Source organism: Pezoporus flaviventris, unplaced genomic scaffold (genome assembly GCF_033815535.1).
Source record: "Pezoporus flaviventris isolate CSIRO_AGI_PZ_B2104156 unplaced genomic scaffold, CSIRO_AGI_Pfla_v1 ptg000015l, whole genome shotgun sequence".
NCBI classification, from domain to species: domain Eukaryota; kingdom Metazoa; phylum Chordata; class Aves; order Psittaciformes; family Psittacidae; genus Pezoporus; species Pezoporus flaviventris.
Window position 1 is genome coordinate 29,167,192 of NW_026892563.1, and position 27,176 is coordinate 29,194,367.

General features: G+C 48.1%; 1 long non-coding RNA gene across 1 annotated transcript; it reads left to right on the forward strand.

Moving 5' to 3' along the window:
* The first annotated feature begins 3,260 nt into the window (after positions 1-3,260).
* LOC133269791 (uncharacterized) lies at positions 3,261-27,076 on the forward strand. The gene is made up of 3 exons (XR_009743545.1): positions 3,261-3,417; positions 16,750-16,839; positions 26,448-27,076. It is a non-coding gene; the product is annotated as an uncharacterized LOC133269791 (long non-coding RNA).
* Positions 27,077-27,176: the final 100 nt, after the last annotated feature.

The window sequence follows — 27,176 nt, forward strand, 5'->3', positions numbered from 1 at the left end:
CCAGAGATTACTAATAGAGAGAGAAAGCCAGCATATATGTAAAGAAAATCACCCTCAATATTTAGCTGGCATCGCTCAAAGCTGAAAGGCTTTCTCTGCAACAGGGAAGAAAAGTCTTAGGCAATGGGAAGGAAAACCACACCAGGAGTAAGAGCCAGGACGTACAGCAGCCTGTGAGGACCCAGCACAACTCCTGGGTGCAAGAGGCACCAGGAGCTCTCACTTCCCAGCACCCCAGACCTCACTGGCACTGCTCTTGTTCCTCCACAGCGCCAGGCTCACAGGGCAGCAGCAAAGCTCCTGATACTGGGTCTGCTGGTAAATGGGTCTGCTGGGGCCCATTTAGCCAGGGGGTACAGTGTACAGAGATCAGCTTTCTGGAGTCATTTGTAAATGAGTTCTCCCATCAGAATAGGTTCTGCAACTCATGTAGGATAAAAGGGAACCTGGACAATGTTAGAGTGCATTGACCCAAAAATGCACATCAAAGAGGATGCATTTGGTACCAGCCAGAAACCCAGTAGAAATGTCTTTGTGGACACAAAGCTCCTGTGGATAGATGTGAACAAGCAGGTATCTCTGGCTATTACCTCTCCTTGGAATATCTGAGATAACACTGAGGTATGTGTTTTCCTTTTTCCTAGAAGAGCAGCACATCTGTGTTTTCTGTTGAGGTCAATTAGAGATATGGGAGACTAGAGGCTGATGAAAAATTAGTGCCTTGCTATTGTCTTCCCTCCTGAAGCAGTGATTCTTTGATTTCTGGTTTATAGTAAAGCACTTAGTTCAGAGTCACATGAGGAGCTTTTTTCTTTTTCCCCGGGGCAAGGAGGCAACTGGCTTCCTGAAGGAAGAGTAAAAGATGGCAGCTGGTTTAGTTGGCTTTGTTTCTTCCACCACCACCATTCCCCATCCATAGGGATGCAGCAGCGTGCCCTAGAGGGCATTATTCTGTAGTTGCTGGGGCTTGCTTGCCCCACAGGTGCTTGCTTCTTGCCTCCTGGTCTCTTAGCATCTGCAGATGGAACCTGAGACCCACAGCCTCGCAGGACACACTGGTACAGGAAGCACTGGTCCTGCACTGGTATTTCCACAGGGTTTTCTGTACAGGAGCTAATGCGCAGGCTTGTTTCAGCAGCTTGTTAAATGGCTTGACCCCAGGAGTGCTGCTGTGTCTCTCCTGGCTATTCTTACAAAGGTTGCCTGCCTCTCTGCAATGGTTGTCAGCGCTGAGGTAGGGGAGGAGGCAGGGAGGGATGGAGCTGCCTCACTGCTGATGTGACTCTGCTCTCTGGGGTACAGCTGCACGGCTCTGAGCCGCCTCCTGCTCTGGGGTGCAGCAGCACCTGGAAGAACACAGACGGCCTCCTCCCCACAAACACTAAGCTCCAAGCAATGCAGCTTTATGTTGCATCCTCCCGCTCCCTGTGCTGAGGCTGAGTTATGTTTGTCACTGAGGGAGAGCCAGCCAGCTGTTTGCTGTACAACAGCTCCTGGCTGCCATCCCAAAGTGTTTTGCTGCTTTCTGTCATCTCCCAACAGACAGACAAGTGAGATTATTTGGCAGAAGGAGGTTTTTCCCAGCACTGGCCTCTCTGGTGGCAGCCTTAGAAAGGGGTCATCTGTCTGGCAGTGAAAGAAAGGCATCACCTTCCTTAGAACTGATACATCCAACAGTGCAGTCCCTTGGCTGGCATCAGTCTCCAGAATTCCACCAAAACAGGAGAGGCCCCTGGGCTCATGCCAAGTTGGGAGCTGCCACCTTTCTCCTCAAGGATGTATGGGATGTGTGCTGAGGGCCTGTCGTGGTGATACAGAGGGCTTGTTGCTCTGCCTTATCCAGATGGGCAGAAGGTCTCCTGCAGGCAGTGGGTAGTCCTTGGCAACCAGGGGCAGGTGGGACCCAGGACTTATGGTGTACTGCGGAGAGGCAGGTCCCCTGCTGGCATGCAAGAAAGCAAGTCATTTGGAGGTTGCTCAGACCTTGGCAGAAAAAGGGTTTCTGACATGCTAGAGTCAATGGTGGAGGGACTGAACACTCACAAAGCATTCCTGAGAAGTTCCTCTGCTGGGTGCTGTGGAAGGAAGAAGTTTGGAGGATGGATATGAAGTCTAAAGCCATGTACGGAAAGGTGGAACTGCAGCAGCTACAGTTAAAACCAAGAGACTTCTAGAAGCGTATGTGTGTGGTTTGGGAGTATTTTAGGCAGAATTTGTCCAATCTCTCTTCAAGTTTAGTGACTGTGTCATCTTCAGGCACAGGGGGAGAGCAGAGCCTTTCAGCAGGGGCCGTGCTCCTCTGTGCTGGCCCCTTGAAGCATGCCTGCACCCCTCTCCTGGGAGAAAGGGGCGCCTGCAAGTCAAGAAGGAGCTGACTATATCTGTGAGCCATTGGTGGTGTACAGCGGGGTCTGGCTGCACCTCCTGCTGCTGAATGGGATGCCAGTAGAAAACTTAGCCAATGATTCCGCTTATGGGCTGGCTTGTGTTTCCTCCACACCATGGAATGGGGGGCTGCCAGGGCTCCGGGGCTTGGCACCTCCATCCCAATAAAGGATGATACCAACCTTTGACAAGCTGATCCAAACAGCCACAGGTTGCATAGGTTTTAACACATGTTTTTAATGCCTCACAAAGCCTCCCCTTCACCACGCTCTAGCCCACCTGCCTGACAGGCTTCCCTTCTACAGAGGATCCACAGAGATCCACCTCATGTTCGCTCAAGGAACCAAAGCGTGTGAACAGAAGCATCAGAGTAGTTCTTTTTTTTTGTTCTCATATGCAAATGAAAAGAAGCAACACTATCAGTAGCTGGCAGCCTCTCTGCATCTAGCTGATGCATGAGACGATGCTGGAGATTGGATACCTGCTTGGCCCTGCTGCAGTCTGCTCCACTGCAGCCTTTCCCTTCCACCACTGCTCCACAGCTAGCATCCAGAAATGGCCATAAAAATGGATAAAGATGTGTTGTTTCTGTGCCTGGGGCAAGAGGCAGGGCCATCTCCAGGGAGCACATGGCACAGTCTGTCACATGTTGCTGTCTTCTTGTGCTGTGCTAGCCACGTGTCAGCCTGGTTTCCCCCTGAATGACAGCAGAAATCCAGAGGAGCATTCCACGTGCTGGCAGGGGCTTTCCAGGGCTTTTTGAGTACAGTTTAAGGGCTGCTGCTGACTGTCAGGGAGCCTGTTACTCTCTGAAGATGCTGCTTGGGAAGTCCAGACTGGATATTAGAAAGCATTTCCTTACTGAAAGGGGGGTCAGATACTTCAACAGACTTCTTGACGAAGTGGTTGTTGCCCCATCTCTATCAGTGTTTAAGAGGCCTGCTTGCTTGCTGGCCATCTCACATAGCATCCACCCCTCTCTGTGGCATAATCCCTGAGCTGGACCTGGTGCAGAAGCAGAACTGTGATGAGGTAAATCATGTGTGTGATCCTCTTTTTAAAGACTGTGTCCAGATGTTGGAGAATGTAGAGCTGGGGAGAGTGTGGGGCTTGCCTTGTCTGCCAAACCACAGCAGGGACCATTCCCCCGGGAAATAGAGCTGGATGGTGGAAAAGGGACATTTGCCGGGGGGAGCATTACACTGTGGTAGACCTAGAGCATGAAAAGTTTGAGCAAGGGATGGATGAAGTTAAAGGACAGCAGGGCTGCTGGCAGTGCTTTTGGCTTGCTGGTGCTGGAGCTTGTCCCCTCTCGGTTTCATTGACAGGCTCTGTACTTGCCAAATGCTTGCTGTGGCTGCCTGGAAAGATGCCTTGCCCACTCCAGCAGGTCTGGAGGGGGTAGAACAATGCTCAAGGGAGAGAAAGAAAGCTTTAGCAGGTGAAGTGAGTCTGCTCTAAAAAAAGGTATTATTTGAATACTACACAACAAGTATCAACAGAGTGAGGGTGGGAAAGTTTTCTTACATTTGTCACTCAATATATAATAAATATTTATCACTGCCTCTCTGCTTAAGCAAATCATGGGATGCTTTAAGCAGGGAAGTCAGAATGCAGGTGAATTTCCTCCTTGGGCTAGATGGGTTGCTTGTTCAGCCCTAGGTACTTCTCATCTTTCTTGTGTTGCTGTTTCTTCCCCACCTTTTTTCTTTTGGAGGAGACCAGAATTAAGGGTTGGGCTTATCACAGCCTGCCTTTGGGAATGGTAGATTCATAGGGAGAAGATTCTTTGTGCTATACAAGGTCATCATGTCTAACTAGCAAAATAAGAAGCTTTAGTTCTTCCCATCTCTGGTAAGGGTAAGGTCTAGGAGAGCTGACAGCTTGGGGTGAGAAAGGTGTGAAGAGGAAGAGATGGTTTCCAGAGGGAGGAGTGGCTTTGAGCTTGTTCTTAAACCCTAACGTACTCAGAATTTCACAAAATAAGAGAGTGTTCATGCTGTGTTGTCAGGGATGAGGTTTGGAGGATCTCATAGTGCTGCTCCCAGGGGAGGAAGGTTGAAGAGAAGGACAAAGAGAAGGTGCTTTCTTTGTCCTTGTCTTCTGATGAGCCCCAGCAGTGAAGGAAGGCTTTCTTGCAACAATCCTTATCCATGGGGACCAGGATTAAGATACAATGCTCTGCAACTCATTTACCACACCCCACCAAACAGCCTTTCCTTGGTAGTTATTTTCACTCACAGCAGTTTTGTATTTGGAGAATTAATTGCTTTAATAAGGAGCTTAATTAGAAGTGCAAAAGTACAATAAACAGCAGAAATGTTGGATAAGCACTGAAGACCATTACCTTGAAGAGAGATGCTGCCCTGCTGCTCTCCTGGTAGGAAGGGGTATTAGGGCATTGCTATATCCTGCAGCGAGATTTCATACCTCACTGCTGCTTCTCCTAACGAAAGCCACCTGGCCAAGTGCAGTGGTGGGTACAGCGGGTCTGTGCCAAGTGGAGCTCTGGTGACATGCTCTGTTTGAAAACACTATGCTTTTGCACCCCCTGTGGCCAAACAGCATTGCCAGGGAGCTCTGGATCCCAGGAGCTTTCCTGACAGGCCTCCATGTGCAGGCCCAAATTCTGTAATCTCCTGGGATGTCAGGACACCAGAACAAAGCAGGGTCTGCAGCCCTCCCCATTCTAGACTGTGGTGCAAGGGGATGCATTGGGGTGATGCACCTTTGTCACCCCTCACCTCCAGGCTGACTTTACAGCCTGGTCGTTCCTGCAGTGAAGATGAACATTTCTGACTCCAGCTGAGTTAAAGAGCTTCAAGAATGAACAAACTCTAAGGCAGAAATAGGCTATTTCCCTTCCACCCCCTGAAGCAGCTATCAGCAAGCAAAAAACTCCTCAATTTTCAAGGCAACTGAATCCATTTGCAAATACATGTCAAGTTCAGCAAATAGTTTGGGCTTAAATAATGGGCACGGGTTGGCTTTTTTTCAATCTAAATGTTTTATTCCTACAGTTTCTAAACAAAACATTTCACTTTTTCATTTTAAAATAATGTTCTGTTGTGAAATATGATTAAAAAAACCCAGGCAAAACAAAGGGCCTGAAAATGAAGTAGATGGCACTGAATTTTTGTGTCAAATGCCAGGATTTAGCCAACCCTCAGTGTTTATTTTTTTCCATGGTAGGTGTCAGCAAGCAAACTGGAAAATCTGCATTTCTGGACAACATGATATTATTCTTTTTTTTCATCCCTAACAATGAGCTCAGGAATCAATTTTTACAGGACCATTTTCTGAGCAATCTCGTCGCTGCAGTCAAAATGATCTCTCTACTCTTATTTGTACCCAAACCAAACAGGTAAAGAAGATTCCTGAAGCAGAGGTGCAATTTCTTTCTGTGTCAGCCAAGCTCTCTCATCTAAATAAGAGGGATCTTTTTCTACCCCATCCCCCCAGGGCAGCTCACATTGAAGGTGGTGGGGGTCACAAGACTGGTGCCATCACATAGCACCTCAACTTCACAGGACCCCTATTGATTAATTAAGCCTTGCAATGATGCCTTGAGGTGCACGTAGCATACACAGTGAGTGCTTTTCCTGCTGCTAAAATCCTCATCTGTCAATCTGCAGTCTTTTCTCTATTCTTTTTTTCTCTCGGCCTCCCTCGGTACTCAGGCTTTTACAGCCATTGCTGCGTGGCTCCTTTCTGCCTCTGTGGGCGAATAGGCTGATGACATATCTATGACATGTAGTCAGACAAACCACACTGGTGCGAATTATTTGGTCCCTAAGTATTGCTTGATTAACTCGGTTGTCTGGCACCATGGGGTTGTCTCACCAGCAGACGACAGAGGGAGCTGATGATGCAAGTAACTCTCTCAAGCCTGGGGTAGCTCCTGCAGAAAAGTCTCTGATGAAACCCACCCACCAGTGAGCTGATGTGCAGTGAGCTCTTTGACCCACTGGTTAACACCCCCCAGCCCAAGAAGTATCAAGGCTTTGCTTGGACAGCCTCTGGGTTTAATTGTAGCACGCAGACTCTTCCAGTAGGACATCAGCCAATACCACAATTCACTAGCTCTGCTTTACAGGGGAAGCAGCTTATGAAACCCTTCCCCGATTTCAGAATGAGCAAAAGTCCTCTCCTTTTCTCAACATTTCCTTCAGAGGCTCCCTAGCCAGTTGCAAGGGTATAATTCTTCACTGTCAAGCACTTGCTGCACAGCTCCCCTCCTCTGGCGCCTGTCTGATGCCTTGTGTGCTGCGCAAGTGCAAATGTCCTGTCCCACCCTCAGAGCACGAGAAAATGTTCCTTTCTGTTACTTAAGCCAACTGCACTGTCAGAAGATTCCCACGCATCCCCCACCCCCTGCAGGCTGGTTTCCGTATTCCTTTCTTTGTGCTCCTCACAGCTGGTCCCGGCAAGCATCCCTGCCCATCTCTTACATCCCAGCAAGCATCCTTTACCATCTCTTAGAGCCGGTAGTTTCTGCGGGCAGAACTGGAACAGTGGACACGCAAATGCAGCTGCCAAGAGAGGGCGTTGAGGCACTGTCAGTGGCGAAGCTGTTTGGGGGCCAGCCTGAGGTGCTCTATGTGCAGCCCTACAAGAGAAGGCACCGCTGGCGGCTGTGCCAGCACGTGTGGCAGCTGGGTTTGCCTGCGATTTATGCTCTGTTGATATCACAGAAAGAGTCGGCGCTTTTATGAAGGGATCAGCAGTGCTTTGCAATGGAGATGGCCACACAGAGTGGGCTGCTGCAACATCCCACAGGTTGCTGGTGGCAGAGCAGGAAGGGTGGTTATCCATCCCTAATCCCTGCTCCCCACTGGCTTTCTAACCCTTGCAGGGAGAGTGCAGGAGTAGCTGTCCGTAGGGGCAGCAGATCCAGTACGTAGATTGATGATGATAGGGCAGAGTTCTCCTTGCCCTTCTGTCCTCCAGCCTCAGAGACAGGGGATGTCCATGTCCTAATCTTCCCTCTGGCCATGGGATTGAATGCCCAAACCAGCTCCTCACCTGTAGAAGTGAGTCTCACATGAGCTCCAGCTGCACCTTCAAGGGTGGGGACAGGGGCTGTCACCAGCCAATGCACCCATCCTCCTCCTAGTTTGTGTCAGCCACTCTGATGTTGCTCCATAGCAGTGCAAAACCAGCCAACTGTTCTTTAAGTGGCTGTCTGCACCACTGAGATGAGCAGCAATATTTATGGAAATGTATATATTGTTCAAGGTGAAGCTAGGATCAGTGTGTACCTTGGAGAAGAATCTCAGCCAGAGCATGAAAACCATTTCGTGTTGATTTCTGAAATCTTTAACTGTCTTGAGAGGTATTGTATTTGAAAGTGAACCTTCGAAAGTAGAAAGGGAGAAAACAGGGGAAGTTTAGGTTGGATATAAGAAGGAAATTCTTTCCTGTTAGGGTGGTGAGGCACTGGAATGGGTTGCCCAGGGAGGTTGTGAATGCTCCATCCCTGGCAGTGTTCAAGGCCAGGTTGGACGAGGCCTTGGATGATATGATTTAGCATAAGGTGTCCCTGCCCACGGCAGGGGGGCTGGAACTTGATGATCTTAAGGTCCTTTCCAACCCTAACTATTCTATGATTCTAAAATAAGGGCCAGGGTTTTCAACACCAACTCATTCTACATTCCCCAGAAAGCCACTGAGCTGTGGGGCTCTCTCAATAGACCACAATAGGCAGTCCTACAGCAGTATCATTTCAAATCCCAGAGTGAGGAGTTTGTGTTGGGAAAATTATTTTGAGCTCATTTTTTGGATATAAGAACATACTGGCCTGTAAATGGGTTTTGACTTGTGGCATATATCCACAGTGGTGTGATGTCCCCTGTGTTGGAGTGACAGCATCTGAACATACATTTGCCTGGTGAAAATTTACTGCTTTGATTTTTTTTTTGGCTTGAGCTTCACATTTTGGAGGCTGTGGGTGCCTGTGGGACAGAGGGAGAGAAATGTAAGCTAGATCAGTGCAATAAGGAAGGAGTCAAAAACCGAGGGAGCTGTATTTGTTGCAAGGAGAATGGATGGAGGCTGTGGAAAGTAATCACTGTTAGGAGCAGGAGAGTAATGGTATCCAATCAGGAGACAGGAAAAGTGTACATTTTGGAACAGTAACTGGTGTTAGCTTCCTGTTAACTGTAATAATAACTATATCCTGGAGCGATTGCTGAGTTCATTTAGACCCAGATACAATAATTGCATTGTGTGCAACAAGCACCCTCAATTTGCTGCGGTATATTGAGTTGGAGTCAGCTCCCTTTCAGGCTCTGGTTTTCAGAGGCTGAGTTGCTAACAAAGTGCCCTCTTGCTCTCACGTGCCGTAGCTCACCACCCATTCACACACATCTGTTTTCTCTGATAAAATCAGGGTCTTTGCAGCTAAATGCCAGGCTCTATTTCTTCAGAAAACTCTCTGTCTTCCTGGCAGCAGCTTGGGAGTCCCTCATTGTGGACTTGGAGCGCTCTGTGCTTGGAAATAAAGCAGCCTGTTTGTCCAGTCCCTACTTTGGGACTGGGGCAGCCGGGCTCTGTTGGAGGTCCCAAAAGCGTGATGCAGGGCACTCATCAGCCACTGGAAAGGCTCTCGTTAGCCTCAGCGGCCTTGGCATTGCCTCTGCCAGGCACAACAGAAGTCTTAAAGAGTAATAAGGCTGACACACCCCAAGCTTAAATTCGGACAAGCTTTTTAATACCCAGATGAAAAGATTACAGGAATGACCTATTTGTTTTATGTGGTGAATCTGCAAAGTGTGCAGAAGGCTTTGCTAATTAGGAGAAGAAGTCTGTGGGGTGGAGTTGCCCCACCAGCACCAGAGCTGCAGTCAAATGTGCAGATTAGATAGTGCCTCCAAGGAGCTGGGCTCCTGTGGGTGTTTGGAAATTCCCCATGCCGCCACAAATTCTTAGACAAAATGCTTTGTGCTGTGAGGCAAAGGCAGCTCTTCCCAGCCTTTAAGGCCACTAGAGGCTTTTGCAAGCAGTTCAGGCTCATCTGCAAAGCTGGTGCTACCTTGCCTCGTGGGCCTGGGATGTACAGTCAGGGCAATGGCATGCTGTGCCCTCCAAGCCACTCCACAAGCCCAAATGGATTTTGTGAGTGGTGAGGCATGCCACAGTGCAATATGGGATCCACCACTCCTGTGTCCTGATCTTCCATATTGTCATTAATTGAAAGTGGTTTGGACACATGAAACATCCTCTTTTCTACTCTAATAATTTTTGTGCATCCTGACTCAAGGTGCTCGAGTTCTGCATGATTAACTTTCTGCCCATCTCATAGCTCCTCAGGAGGTGGAAAAATGCAACCTAGTACAAAGGCAGCTTCCTTAAGAGAAGTGTTTGTTCCGTCCTCTGCTGGATGGAAGTACAAAAGCCTAGGGAGCATTGCTATTACCCAGGGACTTACTCTGGTCTGGATTTTGAAGATTTCCTAAAATAGGATCCAATGAAGGAGCTGGAAGGTGTGCTATAACTTGATGAATATGGTAACTCAGGTTTTCTGTGTGGTGATCAGCCTCTCCCACAGCATGCCAAGCTGGAAGGTGTGGGAAAAGGGCATTTGTGGCTCAGGCAATGAAGTAGGTTGCCCAGCTCATCCTCTGAGGGCCTCAAGTACCCAGGATCCATTTGCTTGGGGAGTGTCCAAGGTGTACTGTGCATGGCTATTGCAGCAACTCTCAAACTTCTCATGATCTTGTGACTTTAAGGAGGATGGAGACATGCAGCTGAGACCTGTCTGTTCAGCTTGGTGAATCTCACAGAGGGAAAGGAAGGTCAGTGTGAACCCTTCATGCTATTAATCACTCAAAGCACACAACCATCTGCACAACTATATTGATTGACTTGGTCCTGATCTAACCCAAGATGTTACCCCTGTGTTCTCCCTAATTGGGGCAGCCTGAGCACAAATTCCTCTGTGTCCTGCCAGGGACAGACCCCAGGCTGTCTTGTTGCTCTGATACTTCTGTGGGGGAAGATGGGACAGGCCTGATGGGGCATATGTGGCACTTACCAGTGTTCCTGCACCCTCACTGTTCCTCCTGCATCCCAGCCAGTGCTCAGAAGGCAGGCGGTACATCCAACCAGCAACCAGGGTCCCAGAGGTCACAGCAGAGCAGGTGAAGCTGCCGAGTGCTTGGGCCAGTGACAAGGAGAAAAAGTGTGTTGTTATAAATCTACAGCCTGGTCTTAATAGCTTTGGGCTACAGGCGTGTAGATTGAATTTCAGCCCTAAATTTCACAGAAGTCATGCAGTGCCATGTCAAGGCGCCATAACTGAACAGCCCTCTGGTGTGTTGGGCGTTTGGCAGGTGGACTAACTACAGCAATGAAATAAAGCATAACAACATGTATGATTGAAGAACAGGAGAATTTCCTAGTGTTGTGATCAGGGCTGTAAAACAGCATCTTGGGGAACTGATGGAATCTTCTCTATGATTGGGTTATTTAAAAAAAAGATTGGACAAATACTAGATGGTGTATATTAGCCTAGTGGTGTGAAGATAGTGGCAATTTTGTCAGAAAAAGGATGACAGAGGGTATGCTGTTCCATTTTCAGCAACTTTGAGTGCTGTTTACTTTGCTATACAGAGTTAGGAGGAAGGTCTGTTCACTATTTTTTTTCTTTGAATGGGGGGTTTCTTTAGTTGTTAGTCCTACAGAAAAAGAGGTGTTTTCATTCTGAAGTTTTAGCTTGTGCACTTTACTGTGAACACAAGAGAGACTGGAGAAAGGTCACTTGGATAGTCTCCCATAACATAGGTTTAGGCATGTTCTTTGCCAGCTGTACAAAAGGATGTCTCTGCAGTGGTCAGATGCAGGGAAGGGGCGTAGGAGAAGGGCACAGATCAGGTACCCATCAGCTGGTGCACGGCACAAGAGCGGATACCACTTTGCTGGATGCCACTCTGGAGCGGCTTCCTTTTGGGCTGCCCAGTTTCCTCCATGCATGGCCTTACTGGAAAGCTGCAGCAAAGCAGCAGGGTTGATTTCTGCAGCTGTGCACAGTGGAGAAGGGAAGAAAAGCCCAGTGGTTAGGATATCCCAGCCTTGTTTCCCTGTAAAGCTGCCCCTGATCATGACAGCCTTATCCTTCCTATCTGCCCCTGTTTCTCAAGTAGTCCCAGAATGTTTTTTCCCAGCCTCTGCACAGTGCAGCCAGCTGGTATCAGCTCAGCCAGGAAAGTCCAGCAGTAAGTGTTTGGCCAGCAAGCGAAGGCAGCCCATACCATAGCAGTGGAAATGAAGGGGCTTTATCTCCAGCAATAGCTTCCTTCAGTTCACAGCCAGATCCCGACTCTCCTCCCCTGTGTGATGGCAGCAAGCCCCTTTATTTTTGAACACTGCCACAGCAGCCAGCTCTATAAAGCCCAGCAGCGATGCTGTGCCCTCTGTGGACTGCAGGGAGCAGCCTCTGGTCCTGCACACCTTATGCTGGGGTGGTGTTTGAGACTTCTGGGGTGGCAGCTAGTCAAAGCCAGGCAGGATGGAGCCAGCCTCGCAGAGGCTGCAGGGCCACGCACAGTGAGTGCAGTTTTGGTCCTCTCTTTTGAACAAATGCTTTTTCCTCCCTGTGAACCCAGAGGTACCATCCCTGGCCCTTGTGGTCCCTGAGGATTTCCTCTGGGACACAGCAGAGCAGAGGAAGGCACCCCTCACTCTAAGAAGCCTGTCTGGGTGTGCATCTTGTGAGGAGCTCAGTCCTCAGTACGAAACAGCAAGCTGATAATAAATATTCAACTTATTTAGAATTGCAGATACCAGGAGAAGGAAACCAGTAAACAAAAGAGGCCGCAATCAGCATTCTGGCTAAAAATCAGGAATGCCGAACTGAAGGGGTAGATACAGGAGGAACAGAAGGTGGTGAGTGGCCAGCCAGGCCTTTGAGCTAGCAATTAAATCAAATTCAAGTCTGGGAAAGCAAAAACTCAAAAGGAAGCTGCTTAAGCTAGGCTCTTCTTAATGAGAGACAAATACTCTAGAAAATATTGCCTGCTAACAGTATTCATAAGCTGCTCCCAAGATGTTTTGATTGAACCACTGTTGTCTTTCTAGTGTACTAATGGTTTTTAATCTCTCTTGATGCCTTGGGGCAAAGAGGTCTACTGATTCACAGCAGCTTCGTGAGCTGAAACTTGTCCCTGGTGAATGCATCTCTCATGCCAGAATCACAGCTTTTAAAAATGTGAGTTTTCAGCAAAGGAAGAACCCTTAGCATGTGAGCAGGTTGGAACTACTGTGATGCCACGTGCCTGAATAGAAAGGGAGCTCCTCTGGGGGAGACACGTACTTCTTCCTCTTCTCCTTAGGGTATGCTGAATTACAATGCCAGCACTATTTTACTGATGGTCAAAACCTAATTGCACTTTCCCGCCTGGCTAACGTGGCCGGGAGAAGCGGAGTGCCATGTGTCCTGCTAGTCCCATGCTGACCTGCCAGAGGTGGGCACAGACCTGCAGGGTTGCACAAGGCAACTGACAAAGGAAAGGCAAGCCTCATCTTGGGAGGGCTTCACATCTCTCCAACAGCGACAGGGAGTGATGCTGCGGGACTGGTGCTACCCCTGGCCTTGTGCAAGGCTTTTCCTAAGTGGAGGAGGTCTGCCATGCTCATCAAGGCAGTGGCACTGACTGGGGAAGTGTGGGAATGCAGTCACAACTGTGCCACAGTTGGGATCACTGTGAAAGTGAACTGTGGTTGTTGAACACAGGCTTTGAGCTTATTCCTCCCTTTTAGACTTCCCTTTTTGCTGGCAGTTATGGGATGGACCTAAGTGAGTCTTTACAGGACTTCTTGTGTCTTAGAAGTTTGGCTTCATCTTCCCTGTGAACATCATGTGGTTGTGCCAGCCAGCTGGTTCATGAGCAGTGTCAGACTAGTGCAGTTTTTAGTTAGGAGATGGGGCATAAGAGGGTTGATTTCTGGTGTTCAGTGGCTCTCATGTCACACAAAACTTCCAGGAGATGAGGGCAGTTAGTTGGGTTTGATTCCTGAGAATCACTGTCCTCAAACTGGGAAAGCAATCTTTTTCATGCCCTAAAACCGTGCTCTGGGCTTATACCAAATTCAAAGCACACCCGGGAAGCAGTGTCTTTTTGGTGCTCAGCCTCCTGCAGTGGTGTCCATACCTCCCTCCTTTTCATATCCCCCCCATCTTATATTCAGCATGCCTGGCCACCCTGCCTGACACGTTGCTCCACTGATAGTGGGCAGCCAGTGCTTGCTACCAACCATGACCCCTCCTTCCTAACTAATTCGAAAGCCCACAGCCACCTTACTGTTCCAACTCCATGCAACTTTCTGGCTCCTCAGTTTCTTTCCACCAGCCTCATGTTAAAAGGATTTTACAGGAAAAAGACCAGGAATGGGCTGGGAAGGGAGGACAGGCTTTTCTGTCAGCAGGTACAAGAGGAAAGCTCTGCCTGGCAGGGACTTGCACAGCACATGCTGTTTGCTCACCTCCTGCCTCCTGTCTGGGCGAGGCACCAGGGAGCATCCCTGATGAGAGCAGACAGTTCTTCTGTCCTCTGGGTACAGTAGCTGCTTGTTGCTTGTGGAGAATGAAAACATATTAAAGTACAAAACTGCTGCACTAGTCATTTTCCAATTCCCCACTTGGAGAACTGGCTTCCCTGGAAAATAGGTCACTTACATAAAAAGCACCTTATTATCACAGCACAGCAGTGAAGGAAGAGATGGCTTGAGAGACACTTTCATTCTGAGCCCGTGCTCTTGGGTACTTAGATATTTCTGGAAAATCGACCCTTTGGGCTGCAATTTCTTATGCTCATTTTCAGCCCGTAAGGTGAATTTCGGGACCTTGTTCCCTCCACTAAGCTAGATGAAGATAGGGAAAAAAATGTGTTACGTCTTAACCCTTGGGAGGGCAGTGCATTCAAAACCATTACTTTCTCTGGGGATTAGGGTGGGACATTATTCCTGATATTATAGCAAAGGTGGGGAAGACTCCCAGAGACAAGTAAACTTGAGTCCTCTCACCTCCTCCTGCAGTAGCCACCTGCCTCCCACCCACCCCAGGTATTCATTTGCTTTTCTCTTCTTACTTGTAGTTGTGCTTAGCTCTCCCCAGGATGGGAAACAGTCATTGAAGGGCAACTGGAGGAGGAAGGATGGGGAGAAGAGCTCATGCTGGGCATGGGAGTGCTTGAGGTGTGGAAAGGGGCAAAGGGACCGTAGGGACTTGCCCTTGTGAGGAGGGGAGAAAATATCCAATTTTAGGTAAAGGCACCAGAGCTGAGAGACAGGAAATATAGGTGCATGGAGAGAAAGGAGGGACTCACTGAGGATACGTGTGGCTGGCCTTGGAGTCAGGTCATCTTGAGAAGGAAAAGGGAGATCTGTGGTAAACAGCTTTGGATTGGCTCACTTCGAAGGAGTGGCAATAGCAAAATGAGCAGTGCTCCTCTGAAAGAAAGGAGCTCTGCCTTTGGGCAACAGGCTGACTGAGACTCCAAAAGGCAATACCCACCTCCTTGGTCCTTGCTTGAGTGCCACATTGTGCCTCTGTTTCAATGGGGAGATTGAAGTGCTGTAAACCTGACAAAAGAAAGCACAGAGAGTTTCCTCAGCCTTTCCATTTTAATGTTGCTGACTCCAGCCTTGGCCAGCATCTGTTTCCCCTCACTATGCTGCTCAGGCTATGGAAGAAGGCATCTTCCTGGGCAGACTTGTACTGAGCTAGGCAAGCAGAAAGGGGCCAGGGTGCAAGAGAGCCCCCAGAAGGGGAGGATGAGGAGTGGGAAGTTGAAGGGGAGGGGGATGGAGGAGGATGGGAAGGAGAGAATGCAGTAACATCAGCCGATGGGATGGGAAGACTGAGGGTAACATCACAGTGAGAAGCCTGTGGAGACTTGGAAGCTGGAGAGGGCAGATGGAGAACAGGCCAACCAAAGAGCAGTTTGCTGGCCTCATACCCTTACCAGAGCTGGCACAATGTGGACAGCATGGCCTCAAATAGTGGGGGGCATCCCTGCCACTGACACCACTGCGAGGGCTGGGGGCAGAGGGCCTGGTGTCCTGGCACACAGGAGGTGCTTTCAAAATGTATTAGCGATTACCTCCGCAGCAGCAGCAGCCAGAGAGTGGGAGTAATTTACATAGTAAGAGCTGGGAGATAGATGGCTCTTTAAACCAGATCTGTCATTCCCAGCACTCTCTCCCATCTCAGATGCTTTGATGTTCCTCTTTGAAGAGCTCTCCTCGCTTGCTATTCCTCACTCCCTTGGTGCTGCTCCAGCTCTCCAAATGCCTTTCTCTGTCTTCCTGCCTGTGTGCCTTTGCTGCTGTGATGCTATGCCTGCATCTCGGCAGGAAGGACACAGAGCAAGTGACAGCTGGCACCCTGAAAGCCAGTGCTGGCAGGAGGCTGCAGGGAGGAAAAGCCAGCTTCAGCAGACACTGAGGTGTTTGTTCAACATGAGATCTAATGTACCATGAAGGAGGGCAATGTAAAACAATAACAGCAATAATGTCAGTCAGCTTTCAATCACTGTGTGGGCATCTGGTGGGGGGATCCAAGTGTTCAACCCAAAGGTAGAAAAAGATGGAGGCGAGCGGGGGACTGGAGCCCAGAAGCTCCTTGTTCCACAGCCCTTCAAGGGCAGTGTGGGCTTCCCAGTATTTCAGTGTGAATGGCATTTCTCCCATCACCTGTGTCCCTTGTAGGTTCAAGCCCCTGGAAAGGGAATGAAAAGAAGAATAAACTAGTGAGAAAAATGTTTTTGGGTGGTTGAAGTTTTGAGAGGGCTGGGTGAAACAGGACAGAGGCTCTTCTGAGCAGCAGTGGCCATCAAGAAGCCTGCCACAGCAGCAAAGACCAGATCAGAGGACCCTATCTGTGAATGAGGCATAGAGGAACAGAGAGGGGCAGATGAGTTAGAAGAAGTAAGTTTTATAGATGTCAAACTAAAGGCTAAGTATAGCATGGGAGACCACACAGCTAGAGAGGATAAGCCTGTGCTGAAACTATGGCCTTGTCTATACACAGTGGTTTTACCAATACTAAGGTGTAGCTACTCAGGTGGGGTTTTACCTTGCTGCAACACACCTGCTGTCCTGAGCTCTTACATCCCAGGGTGCCAGTGACTGAGGGTTTGGGGTTCTTCAGTTTTGCAAAAAACCCTTGACAAGCTGCTTAAGCTAAACAGCAATGTATACCCATTTTTGTCTGTATGGGTTCTTATTAAGCAGTAAAAGTTGAAAGAGGTAACAGCAGTGCTTTCATTTCACCACTTATGTTGGTGAAGAGGTAAAGAGGCCTCAGTATAACTCTTTTCACATATATGTGTGAACTTTGTAACCCAATGGTGTGTTACATCTCAGGATTGTCTTAATGGGTGGAGCTGGAGAGCGAACTCTCACAGAAGCATGGATATACACAAATGTCCTGCTGCTGGATATCTACCTTGTAAGGTATTTTGAAGGGTTCATGCTTTTGAAATAAAAATGATTGCTGCGTATGTCCTGTACATGCAGAAATAACAGAATCATAGAATGGTTAGGGTTGGAAAGGACCTTAAGATCATCAAGTTCCAACTTTTAGAGGTACTTAGGTCTGTGTTGTCTTTGAGAGCTGCACTTGTATTTTGGCTCCAGGTTCCATAGCCAAGAGCTGTGAAGCAGCTGTTTTGACTGCGGGGACTAAGCAAGAGTTTCTCTTTCTAGTGCCAATTGGGCAGTGCCAATTGGGCAGTGCCAATCAGACAGTGCCAATCTAGCCCAAATATCCACCTGCTTTGGAGCGCATGTGTCCCTGCATTCCTGTCACGAACCTCAGTCCGTTTTGGCAACACAGCCCAAATTTCCCAAAGTGGGCTCTGTCTTTTAAGGGTCACTTTGAAATGCACATAAAGACCCGAGTTTTTTGAGTTCCTGAGACAGGACAAAGAGCTAAGTAGCTCTCAAAAATAAATGCACCCCTAGCAGACGAATTACCCTGAACTGCCTTTGGAAACACTGGGCAGCATCAGGGAAAGAAAGTTGTGTATAGCCTGCAGTTTATAAGCAAGGACCTCAGCCCTGCACAGGGGGCTTGGGAACACAGATCCCTCATGGTGAACATAGCCAGGTGGAAGCAGTCCATGTCTCATCTTCCCAGCCACGCTCACCAGTAGGACTTTGGTTTCTGCTCTCTGATGTAAGCAGCTTGATTGGTTTCAGTACACACTGGGTTCACCAGCTTGGAGGGATGAAACCGCAGCTCAATTTGGATGCTCTGGTTATGTTCCCTGCTGTTAGCCATGCTGCAGGGTGCCATCGCTATTTCTCAGACCCAGGTTTGTGCAGTTTGATGGAAAGGCTGTGTTTGCAAATGCTGCAGAAGGGCTGTTTCCCCTTATGGATCTTTCCTTTGGCTGCCTTTTCAGGCTGCTTGACCACACATGGTTAGGCATAGTATAGCCAGTCACTGTGGAGGTCAGATATTGTGGTGGTTTGTGGAGGTGTGTGAGAAGCACAAGTATAACAATCAGCAGGCTTTGAGCTCTTTATATTTCCTTTTTGTTTCCTAAATAAGCACTGTTGCAAGAAAAGGGCATGGTGATTGTTCAGTCGTGTGACTGTCATTACACAAAACCCTGCCCATACTCAGGGGCTGCTTTAATCAAAAAACATGTCAGGTTTCACTTACAGATTAGAGACCCTCTGTCTGTTGCTGGTACTGCGAATTAACTCCAGCCTGGCACCCAGGATAACCTGTTCTCCAGCAGATAGGTATCCATGTGGCAGAGCAGCCAGTAGCAGGGGATGTGCCACCTGGTTTGTCTCACACTAGCTGGTAGCCTCAGGATCCTGATTTCCTTTGCAGTGATGTTGGGATGTGATCAGGGAAGAATCTGGCCTCATTTTTTCACTCTGGGGAACATAGGCAAGCTGCAGCATCAGTAACACAGCATCTCCTATTCCTATTGTGATGCCTTGGCGGAAAATGACATCATCTACATGCAGACTTGTCTTAGGAGCAGTGCTTCAGGGGAGGATCATGGGGACACCATTTCTCCCTGCTGTGGCATCATGTGGATCTCCCTGGTGAGGGGCTCATGGCAGCATGTCCAGTGAGCTTGTGGCACTAGGAGGGAGCTACAACACTGCTCCCTTCTTGCTTTTCTTATGGTTTTGCTGTGTTTTGTTCCCTCTTTCCTTTGGGCTGCAGGACACCAGGGAGTCTTGCATGTGGTAGGAAATGAACCTCCATATCCTGGACTCCTAAAAGGCTTGTCCCTTCCTGATGTGTGCCCCATGCTTCGTGTGCCCACATTCACTCAAGCTGAGGTTAAGGAAGGGAGATGGCTTGCTATAAGCAGGTTGGTAAAGGAAAAGGATTATCCTTCCTCTTGGGAGTATTAGTGAATAGACAGGCTGTGAGCACTGCCAAGTAGATCTACAATTTTTAGAGAAATGAGCTCTCAGACATTGTCACCTCCCTTTAATCTTCTCTTGTCTTTAGTGATTATTTTTTCCTTGGCCATTGCAGTCTATCTGACTAGCAATAAGTATGGCTTACTCTACTGTTCTGGCTCAACATTAACTGTTAATGATGTAAAGCTGTATTAAGCCTGAGCTACTCTGATTATCTCATTCGACATATCCCTTGATCACCACGGAACAAATTTCTCTGTAACAAGCTGTTGGTCAGTTGATTCATGACTGCTTTTTCTTCTTATAATTGTCTTGAAAAAAAATTTTTGAGCTGAAAACTGTAGCAGTGTGTGTTGCAGGAAGAGAAAATGCCTGAGACACACACTGACCTTCACTACGCAAAGTGTATCCACAAAGCTTACCTTGTCTTTGGAGGTCATCCTGCATTTTCCGCAAGGATAGAAAGCTGGAACCCCAGTTGGCATGAATCAATGCAGCCTGCCTGAGAAGGGCTGAATTCTTCAGCTGGGAATTTGCTGAATAGTTTTTGTTAGAGGTCTATAAAATCAGATGTGGCACAGAGAGGGCAGGCAAGAAACATCCATTCGCTAGCTGTTTTCCTACAAGAATAAAGGGTCACCAGCTGCTGTATGTTCAAAACAACAGGGAGCGATTCCTAGTACAAGGCAACGTTTATCTTTCCACAGTATGCTATGGGTTTATGTTTCCATGGTTCAAAAAGCATTTAGACAAACTTATGGAAAAAAAAAATATCCCTCCTAAGGCTATTAAACACAAGACAAACATGCCTTCTTGCCCAGAAAACCCCATTGCTGCTGTGGAGGAATATATTAAAAGGGGTATCTTGGGCTAGTTAGGGCACAGTATCGCAGGTTAGCGAAAACAGCGTAGGCCCTTAGTGTGTTGCAGAAGGTGACATAGTAAAATAAATAAGCTTCCTGCTCTTCCAGATTTTAGGATGATTTTATAAATAGACAATGGCACCATGCAACTAAAGAGGCCAGAAATTTCCCTCCTGCTCTCTGAGATGCTCAGGCAAAGACCAGCCATGTTATTAGGGGCTAGTCCATCACCACAGATCTGGGAGGGCATCCCTGGCCACAGTGAGTATTTCTTGCAGCCTTGCTGAGGAGATGAGATTCAAGCCATCCAGACTCCCCCAGTTCCTTCTGGGAGAGGACAGCAGGAGAGAGTGTTGATATAACAGTGGAGGAGAGAGGAAGAGGAAGGTAACAAGTACAGTGGCAAGAAAAAGTCCTCCTAGGCAGGGACCACAAAAGGGAATGAGCCACTGGCCTACCTGTGATCTCACTCTCCTCCTGAGCAGGGTGTTGACAAGTCTTAGCACCCAGTGGGCCAGAAAGCAGCAGCCTAATGGTAAGGGGTGAACAGGAAAGGCTGTGTACACAGGCAGGCTCTATGCTTATTGCACCCTGTCATGGACTATCCAGAAATGAAGCTTCCCATGAGGCAAAAGAAAGGTGAGAAAACAGAGATGTTCTCCCTTCCTGAGCAGGTCTGACCACCATATGGTGGTGAGAATTGTTGTCACCACAACTACCTCCATCTTGTCATTGCCCCGGCAGATGTCCTCAGGTCTGCAGGAACAGGGCTGTCTTTTTAGCAGCTGCAAAGAAGTGTGGTAAGAAATACGTGGCGAGGTGGTTACCTTTTCTTTTGCCTGAGAAAGAAGCATCTCTCAGAGGCTGAACAGTCTCTGACTCTGCAGGCTATTGGAGAGACAGTGACTCCCTTTTTTCCCCACTGTCACTCAATTCTGGATTACACCAAGGTTGATGAAGCTGACACTCACATGAAGCAACTAGTGCTTTGCGACAAAGATAGTAAGCCAAAGCAGAGCACCTATCTCATGCAAACATGACCTTAGTGTCCAGAAGCCATTTGACATTCTCCTTTAAAACAATTCTACTTGTAATTAAAATCATCTGAAGTGAGGGTTTTGAACTGCTGGGCCTTAGGATTAGAGATCCAGAGGGACCAGTAAATCCATATGTTTTTCTTCTCTTGTCTTCTTTTATGTCCCTCTACAAAGAAGGGTTTTGCATGAGGTTGAAGGAGGGAACAAGAGGATTTTTTTAATTTAACCTTTCTGTTTCTAGCATAACATGGTCATCAGCCCCTATCTCTGGATTTCTGGATTCTGCCGTGGCCCTTGCTCCCTGTGTTATGTAGTATAGGGGAGCCAGAGAGGCACACAGGCTGTGGCTATAGACATTTGTGCTGGAATTTGCATGGTCTGGCTCTGGTATGTCCTGGAGGCATGTTCTGTGTGTTGATTTGGAGCTGGTTTCAGCTACAAGCCAGACTTCTGATACTCCTATAGGCCTGGAAACCACCAGCATAGCAAATTCCTTTCTTGAGGACATATGCAGGGGACCAAGAGCAGTCTGGTGATCAGAGACACTGTCTTGGGATATGCTGGTGGTCTTGCAGTGATGGCTTCTCCCTACATGGGGGCACAATTAGCTCTTGCTCTCTCTGCCTTTGCTGGCAGGTGCACCTATGTAAGAGTGCATCTATGGGAGGGGGCTTCCAGCATGCAGATGTTCAGGGATGCTATGGGTCTCTGAGTCTATTCATAGTGATACTGCTCACATTTCTGCAAAGTCTTGCCTTGGATGAGCTACCATTATATAACATTAAATAGTATTTTAAAGAAATGATAGATGAGATGGATTATTGATGCTTTTTAAAAATGGCCAGCTCTTCAAAAGGGTCCATCTTTCTACCCTTTATATGGAGGATTTAACTTCCATGAATTGAAACAGGGATTTTATTTTCCCTTCCCTTCATGTAATTCCTGATTATTAAGCAACCTCTCCTTATTGACATAGTATCTTTAGCTCATGCATCATTTATTGTTATCTGAACAGTTACTGGAAAGTGTCCCTGGGTAAGCTCTGGGGATGAATGGTTGCCTCACTAATGGAGGAAAAGCCTAACTACTTCCTAAATCAATTAACCTGAGAGGCCAGAAGACACGTCCAGGCTGCTCAAAGCACGTGCACGTGCTCACTGCAGTGGTCTCTGCTGTGGGTAGTGGCACAGTACCCACAAACATGCTCATTACTCCCTGTGTGTTCCCAGCCATGCTGATGGCATGTGGAACGACTTGGCACGTACACAGTCACTCCATGTATCCCTGCTGCTGCACGTGCACTCATAACTCACGGCTCAGCAACTACGGTTCTCTGCCTGCAGCTCACCAACAGGGGATGTGTGTCTGCTCTCTAGCAGGCTAGCAGGCAGCCCAGCTTTCAAGCTCAAGCCATAATATTTCATGCTCTTTTACTCTACAAGTCCTCAAGGTAACGGTGACCTCATGCATGCATATATGTCTATGTAATGCCTCTTTGTTCCCACTCACTACATGGAGGAAAAGGCTAACTGCTGCCAGCTGACATCACTGCCATTAAAAGTATAGAGGAATTTGGCAGGGGTCATTATTGCTAATCCTTGACGTTCATCCCAGTGAGATACAGGGGTGTTGGACTGCAGGGCAGGACACCTGAATGTGGTGCTGCTGGTCAGCAAGCCACAAGAGTGTCCAGCATTGGGCACAAGCAGAGATTGCACAACACCTCCATGGTTCAGGAAGAAGTGGGACAGGACACAGCACATGTTTCCCATGAGACGTCTGTACATCCTGCATGAAGTGAGAGAGAGAGCATGGATGCTGCAGCAGAAGAGTTTGAGAGAGGTAAACAGACTATGGATAAAGAAGATGCAAGAGAGGAAATAGTCTGGTAAGGAGGGTGAAGTACAAAGAACGGAGAAGTTGTGGGGTTTTAGAGCATTGGTTATGAATGAATGTGCAGTAAGATGGGCACTAAGTGGAAAGGCAAGAGAAAGGGATGAGCAGAGAAGGAGGTAGGAAAGCAGCTGACAAAATGAAGCCAAGACAACATGCTCATCTAGAAAGGAAGAAAACAACCAGTAATTACATTAGGAGACATACTGCACATTTTCTTCCAGGTGAGTGTCAACACCATGACTCCAAAGCTGGAGCACCTGGAGGTTGGTGAATGAAAGGGAGCAAATGGTGGCACAAGAAATTCTCTGTCCAGGAGAAAGAACATTGCTAGGAAGAGAGGGAGAGAAGGAAGGGAAAGACGCACATACACTGGGCACTAGGCTGGTGGAAACCGGGTGTGTCTCAGCCCCAACAGAAGCCAGTGCATGAGGCATTGGGAAGGGGAGGCAGCACTGGGACTGCAGCTGGCACCACTCAGGCCCTTCAGCTCAAACACCCCACAACAAATCCACATCCTTGTGGCCTGCAAGGAGTAACACACCCTGCACCTGGTGCACTGTGTCCCATGACTATGCAGTGGGCCATGGCCAACCCCAGGAGCTCCTGGGGAAGTAGCTCTCCTTGACACTGTGATAGAAAGAAGGTCCCCAGCCTCATGGTGTGAGCGAAGACGTTGTTGCATACCGGGCTGAGAAAAACAGCAAGCCCTATTTCCAGGCTTGCACCACTGACTCTCAACAGACATGAAAGGAAGCTGAATCACCGTATTGCAATTTCAAGCTCCATTAAAGAAACATGGGGATGGGGATAGCAGAGGGAAGGAGAGGGCAGGGAGGGATGAAGAGAAAATTGAACAGAGCAGAGTAGCACTTGAAGGGGAAAGAAATGTTGCTCATAGGCTCAGAAGGGGGAATTGCAGAGATGAGATTAAAAGGGAACCCTTGAGACTGTCTCTTTAAATACCGCAAGATTCACTTAATCCATGCTGGGCCAGGCTTGTTGAATGCTGAAGGCACAGTCCCCGCTGAGGCTTGCCAGCTGATCAAGCAGTAGAAACCTATCTATCCCCATATACCAGCAAGTTGCCCTCTTTCACCTATGTTATCTAGAAGGTCTCATTGCTAATAAATCTCATGTGGAGTGAGCCTAGAGCGAAAGCTTTTTATTTGACTACCCTTAAGTGATCTTTTATGCAGGGACATATAGTCGTGTCAGAGTTGGTACCATGTGTCTGGGAGATCAGCATGGAGTATCTGGGTGAAGCTTTGCTTGGGCAGGGAGGACTGTCTTCACTTGCTGGTCCTAAAGGTAGGGAAGAGAGCTGCAGATAGAAGAGGAAAAAGTACAGGGTCTGAGAGCACTGCCCATGGTGGCTTTTCGTGGAAGAAGTTACCTGCTTCCAGAACCCGGGGACAGAGTACATGGGGTGGCTTTGGTGTGGAGGGAGGCAAGATGTCTAACCCCATTAGCTAGACCCTGACCCATCTGCTCAGGGCTAGCTGCAGGACATTCACATTGCAAGTGTTGGTCTGAATGCAACCTGGAACCACTCTGAAAAGTCTTCGCCAGGTTTAGCCCCTTATCTCCCATAGGTGTATTTTCACCAGATTTTTCAATAGTTCACAAAGGTTGGCCAGGCACAGCGTTTGGGTGGGAGGCAGATGTTGAATTGCTTGTTGCTGAGATTGTCCTACAGGGGCTACAGGCTTCTTTCATCCTGTTCACTGTGAGGAATGGTGGTGCTGGTTGGTGTTTGTTTAAAGTCTGTTATGTGTACAGCTGGAAAAATGATGACCCAAATGAGACCTGGTCACCAAAGATACTCTTGTCTATGTCTGAGGCACAGTGTGTGTAATGACATTTACGCTACACCTCACCCCCTCTGCTGTGATTTCAGCTCTTATTTCCACATCCCACACCTTGAATTTTTATGGCCTAGCAACTAAAAGAGACTGAATTCTTTGGGACAGTGACTGGTTTCATTTTGCTCTGACAAATGCTGCTGAGGCTTAATAAATAGCAAAAAGAGGTAATAATGTAACAGAGCAATTATTACTGCATTTCTTAAGCTGTTGCTTGACACTGCTCTGTGCCATTAGGTATCTGCCACATTATGCCTTAAGAAGCTCCTGGGTCTTTGGGGTGTTTGCTTTGCTGTACTCTCCTGGCTTCAGTTTTGTCCATACAGCCCATGCAGAGTCTCTGGAGATGAGCAGCAGCTAAGGCAGATCACTCTGCATACTTTTCAGCTTCCCTGTGGCCATGCTGAGAGCTGAGCAGTTTGGCTGGGAGCCCACGGGCTGACGTTGAGAGCTGTTCCCCACAAACCGTGCCCACCACCTTTCTTCTGCAGTGTCGAGGCAGAGGGGTGCTGCCAACACAAACATGAATGTGGCTCTTCTTTGTGTCTGGGGGTCCTGGCAGACTTCATGATGTGTCTCCTTGGTTTCTGGACAGCCTTTTGATACTGGGGGTGGTGAGGGAATGGCCAGGATCCTCTGTTAATCAGAAACAAAAGCACTCCTGCTTGGCCTCTAAGCCTTGCCTAAGGTTGGTAGATCTCAGGAAGTGCCATGTTCAGAGGTGGAAATGTTAAGGTAGAAGGAAAGACTAAAACCTGCTGACCCAGAGACTCCTTTTCCAAGGGAGTTTAAGCACACACCTTGTTCTCAGCTGCAAATCTCTGGCTAAATATTCCTCGCATCCAAGACAACTGCATCCTAATCCTTACAGAGGCCCGAGAGTGCTATTGTAATGCAAATAATGACAAATAACAGTAATAATAAAATGTCACCAGCACTTGTGCCAGTTCCCGAGCAATCCCAAACCAGCTGTAGCAAGTATCATAGCACCAGGTTATGTAAAGGAGCATGAGCATTAACACTGGAGCTGTCAGGGAGGCGACCAATTAGCCAGTGTAGCTGCCTCCTGTGGGCAGCAAATCTTCCAGCGTGCCTTCACTGGCTCCCTGGGCTGCTCTGCAGGTACAGTGTCATAACTTACCCCAGCATGGGGGACTGTGGGCAGATGGATGCCCCCGTGCATCACTGGGGAGAGTGTGGGGAGTACATGACTCCCGGTACCTGTGCATTGGCAGGGGCATGCGATGTAATTAAGGCCCCTGTGATGAAGCGCCTGTTCAAAGAGTGGTAGTGAATGTTGGTGTCATTTAAATTGACTTCAGATTAAAGTCTTCTATTCCTGTTTTTTTGACAGATAGCTCTTTGCAAGGTATGTGAAAATGGCTGCTGATATGCAGCAAGGGCTGGCAGGGCTGGCTGGGAGGGTGCAGGAGAGCAGATGGGACCTCCCTGGTTCTAATCATAGAATCACAGAATGGTTTGATATGGAAAGGACCTTAAAGCTCATCCAGTTCCAGCCCCCTGCCATGGGTAGGGACACCTTTCACTAGACCAGGTTTCTTCCCCCTTCAATGCTTCTAGGGGTGGAGCAGTCACAACTTTTCTGGTCAGCCTGTTCCAGTGTCTTACCACTCTCACAGGGAAGAACTTCTTATTGTCTAATCTAAATCTACTGTTTTGTAGTTTAAAGTTCCCCCTCATCCTGTCACTATATGTCCTTATGAAAATGTGAAGGCCAGAGTCAGCAGGCAGCCTGCCATAAGAGCTGTGGGTACTATGACCCACACTGCCCACTCAGGCTGTCCTTGGGCTTTGGCCAAGCTCTGCCAGCTCACCATGGGCTCTCTCATTGGGCTGTTTGCACCTGCAGAAGGAAGGTTAGGGCAGCAGCTGGCTGAGGTTGGAGGTGATGCTAGAGTCAAGTGTGGATCACATCTCAGGTATTTTCCAGGAGGTCATGACCGTCAGTGGCAACATCCTGACATGCTGTCTTGTCTTCCCTGCAGTCCCAGATCCTGATGCTGTGCTCTTCAGATCCAGTCCTTTACACTGAACTGGTGAGTATATGGAGGTAAGTGGCTTTATTTAGTAGCATTTTTATATTCTACATATCTCTGTTGCTTTTAGCAGTTGCTCTGACCTGGCTACCAAGAATAAAGTAATAAGAAATTGTGCTCTGGAGTCTGAGTGCCTCCCATAGGAGTCTCTCTCCTTGAGGGAAAGGAGTAGATTAAGAGAAATTAACATCTTAATACTTTGCCCTTTGGGCACTGATATCTACTGTTACAGCTTTAGGCAAGTTCAGCCTTCTTCACTCATTCAGTGCAGAGCAGCAGAAGGGAGCAGACAGATATAGGTATTTATTAAGAATCAGGCTTCTTGCTTGCAGCTTGTTCCAGCCCCACTTAAAAGAGCACGCAAATGGGAATACTGGGAGTCACTGAACCAATACTCTGTACTGGCTGTGATGTACTGTCAGGCGCTAGTAGGAAATGCGTAGAGAAGGACCATGTGGAGAGGGCAAAAGCAGACTGATGTGGCCCCAAGTAAACCTTCCAAGTCTGGGGCAATGGCCTGTTCCTGAACAAAGGGATGTGATTAGACCCATTGCTGGAATAGCTACACAGAGGTCTAGTGCCTTTGAGCCCATTTATAATTCAGAACATGAAGCTGGATTATTTCTGCAAGGTACTATAAAACCAAAACCTGAGAAGATGTTTCCTGCCACAGGGATG